Here is a 13476-nt window from a genome sequence, read left to right on the forward strand (position 1 = left end):
CGAGAAAGAATTTTCTGCCTCCGGATGCTGTTGGAAGTGGTCCTACTATGTCTAAGCCCCACATTGCGAAAGGCCATGGGCTAGTTAAAGGTAGGAGTTCTCTTGCTGGTTGATGTATTTGGTGCGCGAATTTCTGGCATTTTTCACACTTCTTTACATATTTCTCTGAGTCTGCTTGCATATATGGCCACCAATATCCTTGCGAAATAGCCCTGTAAGCGAGCGACCTTCCCCCTTGGTGACTTCCACATACCCCTTCATGTATTTCGAACAGGAATGCTTCTACCTTGCTGGGATGAAGGCACTTGAGGTAAGGCCCAGAGAATGACTTCTTATATAATGCCAAAGATGGAGATAGCCAAAACCGCTGCGACTTCGCCCTTATTCTGTTGGCTTCTTTTTTCTCTTCTGGTAGGGTGCCGTCTTTTAGGAACAGGATGATGGGATCCATCCAAGAAGGGCCTAATTCTGCGCAACATACTTCTTCTGCTTCGGGGTCTTCTATGCTTGGTTTTGGTAAGAAGTCGACGAGTAATGGATGAGGGATTGATGTATCTGTCATTGAGGCAAGGCCTGCTAGCTCGTCCGCTCGGCTGTTTTCCTCCCTGCCAATTTGTTCTATCCTTACCACATCAAACTTCTTGATCTCTGTTCTGACTAGCTCTTGGTACTTGGCCATTCTGTCATCCTTTGCTTCGTATTCGCCAGAAATTTGGTTTACCACCAGCAATGAGTCACTGTACACCATTAGTTCGGTTGCTTTCATGAAGTGTGCCGACTTGAGTCCTGCGAGAAGCGCCTCATACTCCGCTTCATTGTTGGATGCTGGGAAGCCAAGGTTGATTGCTTGCTCTATAACCAGGCCGTCTGGAGAGATGAGGACTATGCCAAGCCCTGCACCATGTCGGTTGGATGCTCCATCCACAAAGAGCTTCCACATCTCTCCAACGAATAGTTTCCAGCAGGTGGAAGGGTCAGACGATGCCGTGGGGTCAAGGATGGTGTTTTCTTCAAAGTCCATATTGGCTGTCTGCCCTTCGTCCTCTGTTTGAACTGCTGGTGAGCCTTTGTTCGTCCCTTCCTTGTGGTCCTTAATGTAGTTTGCCTTTGTGTTTGATGGACTACCTTTCACTAGGGGTTGCGCTATTCCGGCGTCAACTTCCGTCCCTAGTTCGGTTGGACTACCTTCCACTAGGGGTTGCGCTATTCCGGCGTCAACTTCCGTCCCTAGTTCGGTTGTGTCAGTCAGGTCGACTGGGCAGATATGATGACTTCCAGGAGTAAATTCCGCGACGAAGTCCGCCAAAGATTGGGCTTTTATTGCTGTCTTGGGTTGGAATTTGATGTCGAATTGTCCTAACTCCACCGCCCACTTCAAAATTCGCCCACTAAAGTTCGCCCTTTCAAATAGAGCTTTTAGTGGAAAGGCCGTGAGGACAACTATGGTGTGGGCATGAAAGTAGTGCGCCAATTTTCTGGATGCCATCATTAATGCTAATGCTAGTTTCTCTAATGGTAAGTACCTTGTTTCGGCTCCCAATAATGTCTTGCTGACATAAAAGATGGGCAAGTGTTGTATTCCTTCTGCACGAACCAACACTGCGCTGACTGCGTGTTGAGAGACTGCTAGGTACAAAAAGAGTTCTTCACCAGGTACTGGAGTAACAAGTAGTGGTGGGGAAGACATGTATTCCTTCAAGCTTTCCAGAGCTCGGTCGCATTCTTCATCCCACTCAAACTTGGCCTTTAAAGCTTGGAAGAACGGTCGTAGTCTGTCCGATGATCTGCTTATGAACCGGTTGAGTGCAGCCGCCATACCAGTAAGATGCTGCACTTCTTTGACTGAGTTTGGTCTCTCCAACTCCTGGATCGCTTTGATCTGAGAGGGGTCGGCTTCTATACCTCGGTTGGTCACCAGGAAGCCCAAGAATTTGCCAGATCCAACTCCGAATGCGCATTTGGACGCATTGAGGCGTAGCTTGTGTTTCTTCAGGATCTGGAACATCTCGCCTAAGTCTTTCAGATGGTCATTCTCATCCTTGCTTTTGACCACCATGTCGTCGATGTACGCCTCCATTGTTCTGCCTAACAATGGTTCAAACATCTTGGTGACCATCCTTTGGAATGTCGCCCCTGCGTTCTTTAGGCCAAAGGGCATGACCTTGTAGCAATATAACCCCCTTGGTGTTGTGAAGGAAGTGACCTCTTGGTCTGGTTCGTGCATGGCGATCTGGTGGTAGCCTCTGTATGCATCCAAAAAGCTAAGTCGGTTATGCCCTGCCGTTAGGTCCACCAGTTGATCTATCCTTGGAAGGGGGAAGCTATCTTTTGGGCACGCCTTGTTGACCGTTTTGTAGTCGACGCAGACACGCCATTTACCATTCTTTTTTGGCACTACGACGGTGTTGGAGATCCATCTTGGGTAGTGCACTTCCCTTATTGCTCCTGCCTCCAGTAGGTTGCCTACCTCTTCTGCCACTATTTCGGCGTGGTGGAGTGCCGATCTGCGTGTGCGTTGAATGACTGGTCTGGCGGATGGGTGGACATTGAGTTGGTGACTAATGAAGTTTGGATCAATGCCTGGCATGTCGTAAGGTGTCCAGGCAAACACTTCGATATTAGAGGTCAAGAATTCCAAGACCTCTAATCTCTCAGCGCTGGACAAAGATGAGCCAAGCAAGAAGAACTTATCCGGGTTCTTCTCATCTATTTTTACCTCCACCAAGTCTTCCACCGCTTTCTGATCAGCCTCTTTGCCGACGTCCGCGAATAGTTCATTGCTCTCTGGTTCTTCCACCGAATGAACGTATCCTTTGGCAGCTCGGCTTCCATTTGCTGTGGCGAAGCACTGTTTTGACATGATCTGATCGCCATAGACTTCTTCAATTATACCGGCGTCATTGGGGAACCGCATTACCTGATGGTATGATGACGCTACCGAACGCATGGCATGCAGCCATGTTCTGCCCAGGATGATGTTGTAGGTGGAGGGGACCTTCAATACCCAGAACTCCACCTGTTTTGATACACTTCCAGCTCTGACTGGAAGGATTATTTTGCCGACAGGCCATTCTGGCATGGAGTTGAATCCAATCAGGGGAGAAACTGCAGGTGCCAAGTCTTTGTCTTGCAGCTTTAGTTGTTTGAATGTGTCGTAATACATGATCTCACATGAACTACCCTGGTCAATCAAAATCCGCTTGACGTCAAAATCCTTGACTCGGAGAGTGACGACCAGGGCATCATTATGGGGGCAGTAAATTCGTTCTAAGTCCTTATCCGAAAAGGACATGACATTTGTTGCCTCTGTCTTCCCCTTCTTGGCGGCAGGTTGGGTACTTAACACTTCTCTAAAGTGCTCAGCCTTCTTGATTGAACCTCTGAGCTCGCATACGCGCTCAGGTTCAAAAACTCCATGGATTACATTGATAACGCCTTGTGGTGGTGCATCGTTTGGCATTCTGTTGGGTTGGTCATTATGATCTTGGGGGGCCGGTTGCGCTCCTCCTTCAATGTATTCGTCCAAGTGGCCTGCTGCCACCAATTCTTCTAAATGCTGTCTTAGTGGCGTGCAATTCTCAGTTCGGTGCCCCTTTTCTTTGTGGAAGGTGCACCGTGATCTGTCGTCGTAATTCTTCTGAGCTTCCCCAAGCTTGGCTGGCCACTTGACAAAAGGCTTGTCTTTGATTTCGCTCAGAATCCGATATATTGGTTTTTTGAACACCGTTGTTATGGCAGTGCGGATTCTCAACCATCTTTTGTCTGGGTCTTCTCCGTTATCTCGTCTGCCACGCCCGTTTTTGTTCTGTCTATCTACTGTATTGACCTTTGCTGAGGTCTTCTTTTCTGGTACTATGGTAGTGCTAGATTTCGCCTTTGCACGTGCGCCATCCTCTTCTACCCTGATGTGCTGATGCACTCTTTCCATCAGGGCCTCCATGGTGAGGGGTGGCGTCATGGTGATCGAGTCCCTTAATCGGTTTCCTACTGGTAGGCCTCTTTTATATTGTGCAATGGCTAGATTGGTGGGGCAGTCTCCAATCTGGTTGAATGTCTCCCAGTAGCGACTGTTGTGAGATCTGAGGGTCTCTTTTTCACCCATGTCGATGGAGAGTAACTGGTCTATCTCCACCGGTGTCTTAGTATTTGTCCGAAACCTTGTTACGAACGCTTCTGCCAATTGGGCCCAGGAGGCTATGCTACCCTCTGGGAGCTTTTCGAACCAAGTCAAGCCCAGGTCGCCCAGACTTGATGGGAAAAGTATGCACATTAAGGCCTCGTTTCGCCTGTACACGGCCATGACTTGGCGAAAGTGGCTCAAGTGTGAATACGGATCCGTCTTCCCTTCATATGTATTGAACTTCGGCTGATGGAAGCCTGATGGTAGGGGAGCGTTTTCGATCGCTGGGACAAACGGCGAAGTCTGTAGTCTTGCCAATGCCTTGTCCGTTGGTTCGTAGGCCGGTCGTGGTATTGGCATTCCAACCTCGACGCTTCCGTGCGTCCGAGGAGCCAACCGTTGTAAGGCCGAAACTCGGTGTGGATCCCTTGCCCTGGCATCCTCCTTGCATCGTGCTTTTTCTTCTAGCACGGTTCGTAAGTCGGATGACCTGGGTAGCTCGGTTTGTCTGGATCTGGTTTGGTGTGAATGTGAAGGCCAATACGTGCTTCCTTCAGTGTATGATCTTTCGGATCTCGTCCTCTCAGACCTGGAGTGACGAGTTCTTGAAGATAAGGAGTGAGTGTCGCCTGTCCTGAGGCTTCTGCTCTCTCCTTGGGAGGGCGTAGTATTCCTACTACGATTCTCCGAGTGGCGAGGGGGCGTTTTATGCTTGCGCCCCTCTCCTGTCGCCACATCTTTCGTCTTCATCTGGCGTTTTAAAGTCTCCATGTCCGCCGCCATCCTTCGAATTAGTTCATCCTGTTCCTTTACGCGATCTTCCAGGGCTTGAGGATCAATCTTCCTCCTTTGCCTGTCGGGACTTTGAGAGTGACGAGGGCTGCCATTCCGCCTTCCCCTGGCACTCCTCCTGGAATTATGTTGTTGGGGCTCCAAGTCCGCCATGGGAGGGACGGTAGGTAATCCTTCACGCCTTGCGCCCCCTTCTGGAGTTTGTCCGTCGACGGCGGACTGCGGCAAGTCTTCAATGTGTGCCATTGAATGAGAAAAGGAGAAGCTTAGTCAAGAGGTTTTTGTTCTTGTCTGTTTTTCCCACAGACGGCGCCAATTGTACGGGGAGGAAATAATTCTCCTCGTATAATCCTGTTGACCAAGTCCACGCTCCTCCGTACGACGTCGCTTTGTCACCTGAAAACACAAACGTGAGCTAGCCGGCGGGTGTGTGCCGGAAACCTCTCCGATGCCTAAGTCAGAAAACTTGACAAATAGACAAAGCTCTAAGTTCTCAGAAAGATTGTGTTCAATTACCTCTTCCAAGGTGATGCTTGTGAGCTTTTATAAGTTTCCCGTGGCACAATCCTAGTAGGACTTGCACTTCTCCATGCAGAGTCCTCCTAGGATTCATTCTCCTAAGGATAATGCTTATCCTTTTACACCCTCCCCACTGCTTAAACCAAGTGGGATGGTTTTCTTCATGGCCGAACTATAACATGACCGAAATAACACTGGCTCTGCTGAGCCACATAGAAGGCCGAACTATCCTTAGCTCGGTCTTCTCCTCTAACTCATTACTTCGGCTGCCCTTGTTCAACCTTGGTGTGCTTAGGTCAACCTTCCCAGTAACAAGTTCTGACCGACCTAACCATAGTATGTGACGACCGGACTAATCCCGAAACCAGCCTTCCCTGTACATATCGCGACCGGACTAATTCTGAGACCGGCCTAACTCCAAGTTGCCTCCGACCGGAGTAGCTTTATTCTTCCTTAGGCCGAAGTAACTATTTCTTCTCTGAGCCGGAGTAATCTCATCTCTATGGGCCGAAGTTACACTACGGCTTTTTATCGATTCCTTCACACTTTGGGCCGCAGGGCCCAACTCACAGCTCGGCCCAATTCTTTCCCAAAAATTACCCTCTCAAACTATTTATATGACACAAGCGAGCATGCCATAAATTAATAGAAGACAAAGTGTAAGTGGTGTCATAGTAATAATCATAAAATTGATCAGCAAAGCAATTTAAGAGATAAAAGCGACATTTATACTCATCTGTATTATAAGAAGCCACTTTTGCTTCATGTGCCTCATAGTCTTCATCATTCATCTCTTCGGTTGGGATTTTGTTCGGATTCTTTTCTGTAAGAACATATGCAACTTTCAAAAGGCTAAGGTAAAAAAGAACTTTTCCTTTCCACCTCTTAAAATGAACTCCTTTGAACTTGAAAGGTTTGTTGAGATCTCCAATTCCATCATTGGTTTTTTCTGGTACTTGTTCCATGTTTGATCTCCTTAAAATTGTTGGAGAAAATACCAGAAACTAAACTACATTATTGATAAATGATGCAAAGAAAATGAGATACAAATAGATCAGGCTGAGGCACGGATATCTCGTTTTCTTTAAGGAGATCAAGCCCACTGTGGTAGGAAGAATCCAAATACCGATGTAGCAGTCACAACACTATGACTAGTCCCCTCCAGGATACAACAGCCCGACCGCTTGTCGTATGGTTCAGGCCAACTCTACACAAGATGGTGAACCCAAAGCTCCACCAATAAAACACCCTTCTTTGCTAGTAATCTCTCTTGTATAGAAAATAGTTTATCTCTATAGATAGAAAAGAGTAGACTATATATATAGGCTATAAGGACCTTACAGTTACACCAAAAATAAAGACCATTAAACAAGAAAATGGTTACACCAAAATAATGACCATTAACCAAGTTCATAAATTCTATTTATCCTCCATTTATGACCAAGAGGTTACCAAAGTAATAAAACCCCATTTATGAAAAAGATAAACCAATAAATAAATATAAGATATTAAAATGGTCCAACATTTAAAATTTAGAAACATAAGAGGACACGCCTACTATGAACTGTCTTGGACTGGTTAGGTTTGTTGTTTAGCTAGGAAACTTCATGCCTAGCCAACCTATTAAAGTCAAAATAGGACAAATCATCAAGAGTAAGCCTCTCTTATCCAACTTTTATCAACCTTAATCTAGACAAATGTTTAAAAATTTATAATTTTCTTTTAGATAGGAAAAAATTATATGATTAAATGAGAGAGACTTCATATGATTAAATGTGTGATAAATAAAAAATTATGCCAAGTCATTATGGACTAAAGTGTTCAAAATATTTTCTTTAATTTATATTAAAAAAATTTGAAGGTAAAACTTGTTGTAACTGTTGGAATAATCTTTTGTGTAAATAAAATAAATTGAAACTAATTCAAACGAAATAAAATAAATAACTTACAGAGTTTATTTTATTGAACTGGAAAAATAAAAGACCAAGTCGAGTGTGTAACACTCTGTCCTTAAGACAGATTCGCCCCGCTACGGTGCTTACAGTTATGTGGCGTCTATCTCCCAGGATACAATGATCTTCACAAATTTGTAGTAGCACTTCAAACAAATTTGTCCGACGAACTAGAACCTTGTGTTCTATAACTCTCTGAAATTTTTCTTAAAATAATATGAAAAATAAAGGACGCAAGAGAGCAAAATGAAGGCAAGGAAAATGAATTTTCAGAATCAATCAAAATTGGAATGGGGCTGCCTTTATATAGGCTTTGTTGGCACCTATTCAATTTGAATAGAAAAGGTATGAAGAAGGGACATAACCCTTCCTTTAAAATAAAGAGATACCATGAAAGGTTTGCACCCTTTCATTCAAATGGAGGTTTGACCCTTCCTTTAAAACAAAAGGACACCATGAAAAGTTACACCCTTTCATTCAAAATGGAATCTATTTCAATTCACAACTACCTCTTTATAAATTTTTCAACAATCCCCCACATGAATGAAATTGACAGAGAGAAAATGCAACAACATGATGTAAATACAGAGAGTACAGAAATTGGAAATATTCTGTAAAGGATAGGTAGCTTTTGGCTTTGAACCTTCCTTTGTGAGACACTATCAGATTTACTAGCTAACCAGTAAACATGATGTCTTGAACTGTTCAGCCGTTTGTGTAAACCAAGACAATAGAACTCACACAGTATATCCCCAGACACAGTTTAGTTCTCACTATTGTGTTCATTTTGGCCCTGAACAACCTGGTCTTTCATGAGTGCTCTAGAGAATTGTAGTCCTACACAAATCTCATAGAACCGGCCCAGTTCACACTCACATAGGTGATTCTTATGAAGAGTATCCTGCCATACGCCACTAAGTTTACTTAGATATAAGAATCATTAAAATTTTACTTAACCTAAAACGCTGCAGACATCACTATTTCATCAAAGAAATGGGTAGGAGTTAGACTCCCCAGTGATCCTTCTGAGTCATTCATAACTCGGTTGTCCCTTTGAACCTAGATCTTGGGATCTCCAGTCAACTAGGTTGGGTTGCCGTTATGGTAACTCTTATTTAATAGGCTTAAATCCCATTCCCCTCGATGAATTCTCAACTAACTCTCTTGCTAACCCTTTGGTTAGTGGATCCGTTATGTTGTCTTTAGACTTAACATATTCTATGAAAATAATTCCATTAGAGAGTAGTTATCTCACGATATTATGTCGACGACGAATGTGTCGAGACTTACCATTATACATATGACTCTATGCTCTATCAATTGCTGATTGACTATCACAATGTATGCACATAGCAGGCACCGGTTTTGGCCATATTGGAATATCTTCAAGGAAGTGACGAAGCCATTCTGCTTCTTCCCCAGCTTTGTCTAAAGCTATGAATTCTGATTCCATAGTAGACCTAGCAATGCAAGTCTGTTTGGAAGATTTCCAAGATACAGCCGCCCCACCAAGAGTAAAAACATACCCACTGGTGGACGTTGAGTCTCTAGTATCCGATATCCAATTTACATCATAGTATCCTTCAAGTACTGCTGGATATCTAGTATAATTCAGCCCAATATTACGAGTAAATCAGAGATACCTTAGAACCCTTATAATTGCTTTCCAGTGTTCTACTCCCGGATTACTCGTATATCTACTTAATTTACTTACTGCATAAGCTATATCTGGGCGAGTGCAGTTCATTAAGTACATTAAGCTTCCAATAATTTGGGCATATTCTAATTGAGAAATACTTTCCTGTACATTCTTAGATAGAAACAAATTAACATCTACAGGTGTTCTAGCAAGATGATCATCATCTTTGCAGAATTTGTCAAGTATTTTCTCAATGTAATGAGATTGTGACAGAGCATATCCTTCTGATGTTTTGATAATTTTCATACCAAGAATTATATTAGCAATGCCCATGTCCTTCATGTCAAAATGTTTATTTAACATTTTCTTGGTAATTTTAATCATATCATTATTACTACCTATGATGAGCATATCATCTACATAAAGACATACAATGACATAACTTTTGTCTGTGTTTTTAATATAAACACATTTGTCACACTCATTAATTTTAAATCCATTTGACATCATTGCCTTGTCAAATTTCTCATGCCATTGCTTTAGTGCTTGTTTTAAACCATATAATGATTTAACCAATTTATACACTTTCTTTTCTTTTCCTGGAACAAAAAAACCTTCCAGTTGTTCCATGTAAATTTCTTCATTTAACTCACCATTTAAGAAAGCGGTTTTCACATCCATTTAATGAATTTCTAAATTATATAGAGATGCAATGGCAATTAGCATTCTAATGGATGTTATTCTAGTAACCGGTGAGTATGTGTCAAAGTAATCAAGACCTTCTTTTTGTCTAAATCCTTTGACCACAAGTCTTGCCTTGTATTTGTCAATTGATCCATCCGCTTTCAATTTTCTTTTGAAAATCCACTTGTACCCAAGAAGTTTACAACCTGGTGGAAAATCCACAAATTCCCAAGTGTGATTTTGCAATCTTTCCATAAAAGAGCTTCCGGACTAGACACAGCCTCTTTAAAAGTTAAAGGCTCATTTTCTAAAAAAAATGTTAGAAAATCTAGACCAAAAGATTTTGAGGTTCTAGCACGTTTACTACGCCTAGGTTCCTCTTCCTCATTTTGACCTAACTATTGTTCTTGATCTTGTTCTTGATCCTGACTAGTAATAGCATCATGAGATCTTTTATTGTTACTAGTCTCTTGTCCAGTCTTATTTGGAAATACATGTTCAAAGAAAGATGCATTCCCAGATTCAATAATAGTATTTACATGCATTTCGGTATGTCCTGATTTATGAATCAAAAACCGATATGCACTACTATTCTTAGCATAACCAATGAAAATGCAATCAATGGTCTTAGGACCTATCTTAGTCTTTTTAGGACTAGGAATAGCTACTTTAGCCAAACACCCCCACACTTTTAAGTATTTGTAGGATGGTACTTTTTCATGCCACAATTCATAAGGTGTTTGATTCACTTTCTTTCGGGGTACTTTATTAAGTATATAATTAGCAGAAAGTATTGCTTCCCCCCACAAGTTCTGAGGTAATCCAGAATTTATTAACATGGCATTCATCATTTCTTTTAAAATCCTATTTTTCCTTTCAGCAATTCCATTTTGCTGAGGTGAGTAAGAAGTGGTGGTTTGATGAATTATTCCATGTTCTTTACAAAATTCACCAAAAAGTGATTCATATTTACTACTTCTATCACTTCTAAGTTTCTTGATTTTCTTACCAAGTTGATTTTCAACTTCATTCTTATATTGAATGAAAGTTTCCAAAGCTTCATCCTTGGTTCGAATTAAATAAACATAACTATATCTAGTATAGTCATCTATAAAAGTGATAAAATATTTCTTCCCACCTCTTGTTTGAATTAATTTAAAATCACAAATGTCACTATGAATTAGTTCAAGTGGTTCCGTACTTTTTTCAATTGAATGAAAAGGAGTTTTAGATAATTTTGCCTCAACACAAATTTCACATTTGTGATTTGAATCAATGTCAAATTTAGATAAACATTCCATATTAATTAATCTACGCAAAGATCCATAATTAACATATCCTAGTCTACCATGCCATAAATTTCAAGACTCAAGCAAGTAAGAAGAAGATGCATTATTATTAATAACTGAGAGTACAACGGTCATTACATTTAACTTGAAAAGGCCATCAAACATGTATCCTTTTCCTACATACATCCCGTTTTTGGTAAGTACAAACTTATCACTTTCAAAAACTAGCATAAACCCATTCTTACTCAACAACGATCCGGATACAAAATTCTTGTGAATGTTCGGTACATGCAGCACATTGTTGAGAGTGAGTTCCTTTCCTAATGTCATCTTGAGAACAATCTTTCCTTGTCCTTCAACTTTGGAAGTTGAGGAGTTGCCTATAAAAAGTTGTTCACCATTATCTACCAAAGAATAAGATGTGAACATATTTTTGTCGGCACGAATATGGTGAGTAGCACCAATGTCCACCCACCATTCTTTAGGATTTCCGACAAGATTTACCTCGGAAACAACTGCAGAAAGATTTATGACATCTACACCATTGGAAATTATATCCATTTCGGTTATATCGGCTTTAGTAATCTTCTTACTTGTTCTTCATTTGCCTTTGCAAAAATCAGTTCTTAAGAACTTCTCTAGCTTTTCACCATTATTCACTGGCACAGTCCCAACATAAGAAGAGGTTGGCGTAATGGCAAACACCATACCAGTACTGGTTTGAACATTAGTTTGATCAGTTTTAGTAGCCATAAATTCTAAATTATAAAATAAAATTATAATTAGAATTTTATACTACACAGATAATTTAAACCAAAAAACACAGAATTTTAAATTCTGTATAAATAAAAGAAACAAGAATTGTAACTTTTATTTCCAATTAATTTGAAAATAAAATAAAATTTTATTTAAACAAATTAAACCAAAACTACAAAAGTAAATTCTGTTAAAATAAAAGAAACAAAACAAAATGTAACTTTTATTTTCAATTAATTTGGAAATAAAATAAAATTTTATTTAACCAAATTAATTCCACACAGAAAACTAATCCAAATTCACAGAATTAAATTCTATAAAAATAAAAGAAACAAGAATATAAATTTTATTTTCCAATTAATTTAGAAATAAAATAAAATTTTATTTAACCAAATTAATTCCCCACAGAAAATTAAATTTCTGTAACACTTCAATAATTAAAATACTAAAACAGAATTTTAAGTAATGAAAACTCAGAAAATAATTTCTAAAAACCAAAATTAATTTCTGACAAAATTTCACAAAAATATATTATGAATTGTTAACGACACCAGTATCGTACTACTAGTTGTCAAAGAAAATAGACAGTATATTACTACTATCTGTCAAATAGCATATAATCACTATTTGTTTTTCTAATCAGAATATTATTTTGTAAATCCACAGAAAATAATTTTCTTAAAAGAAGAAAGAGAAAAGGAAACAAACGAAAAATTCTGTAAACAGAATAATTCGAATCTGTCTTAAGATTGTTGGAACAATCTTCTGTGTAAATAAAATAAATTGAAACTAATTCAAACAAAATAAAATAAATAACTTACAGAGTTTATTTTATTGAACTGAAAAAATAAAAGACCAAGTCGAGTGTGTAACACTCTGTCCTTAAGACAGATTCGCCCCGCTACGATGCTTACGGTTATGTGGCGCCTATCTCCCAGGATACAATGATCTTCACAAATTTGTAGTAGCACTTCAAACAAATTTGTCCGGCGAACTAGAACCTTGTGTTCTATAACTCTCTGAAATTTTCTCAAAAATAATGTGAAGAATAAAGGACGCAAGATAGCAAAATGAAGGCAAGGAAAATGAATTTTCGGAATCAATCAAAATTGGAATGGGACTGTCTTTATATAAGATTTGTTGGCACCTATTCAATTTGAATAGAAAATGTATGAAAAATGGACACAACCCTTCCTTTAAAATAAAGAGACACAATGAAAGGTTTACACCCTTTCATTCAAATGGAGGTTTAACCCTTCCTTTAAAACAAAAAAACACTATGAAAGGTTACATCATTTCATTCAAAATGAAATCTATTTCAATTCACAACTACCTCTTTATAAATTTTCCAACAGTAACGGTAAGCTATTCCATTTTGATTTGATTGTTAATGGTTTAAACCTAAATTCTGAAGGAAAAAAAAAAAAAAAATCTCTGCACATGAGATAAGACTATATACATTTAACCATTAAATATAAAACTAATAGAATTCATATTAATAAATATATATAAAACTCATATTTTTGTGTCTAATAATAAAAAAAATAAAGTGAAAAAATCCTTTTATGTATGGCAATTTTCTTGTCTGTATAGTATTGCTCATCACCCCATCTTTGAGAATTCATATCTTTAATAAGAAAAGGACAACCCAATATACAATAAATATATATATATATATATATATATTTTGGGCCAATGAATATATATACAAGATTCTTAGTAAGA

This window comes from Camellia sinensis, chromosome 7 (genome assembly GCF_055761805.1).
Source record: "Camellia sinensis isolate YWXY chromosome 7, ASM5576180v1, whole genome shotgun sequence".
In the NCBI taxonomy this organism is placed as follows: Eukaryota; Viridiplantae; Streptophyta; class Magnoliopsida; order Ericales; family Theaceae; genus Camellia; species Camellia sinensis.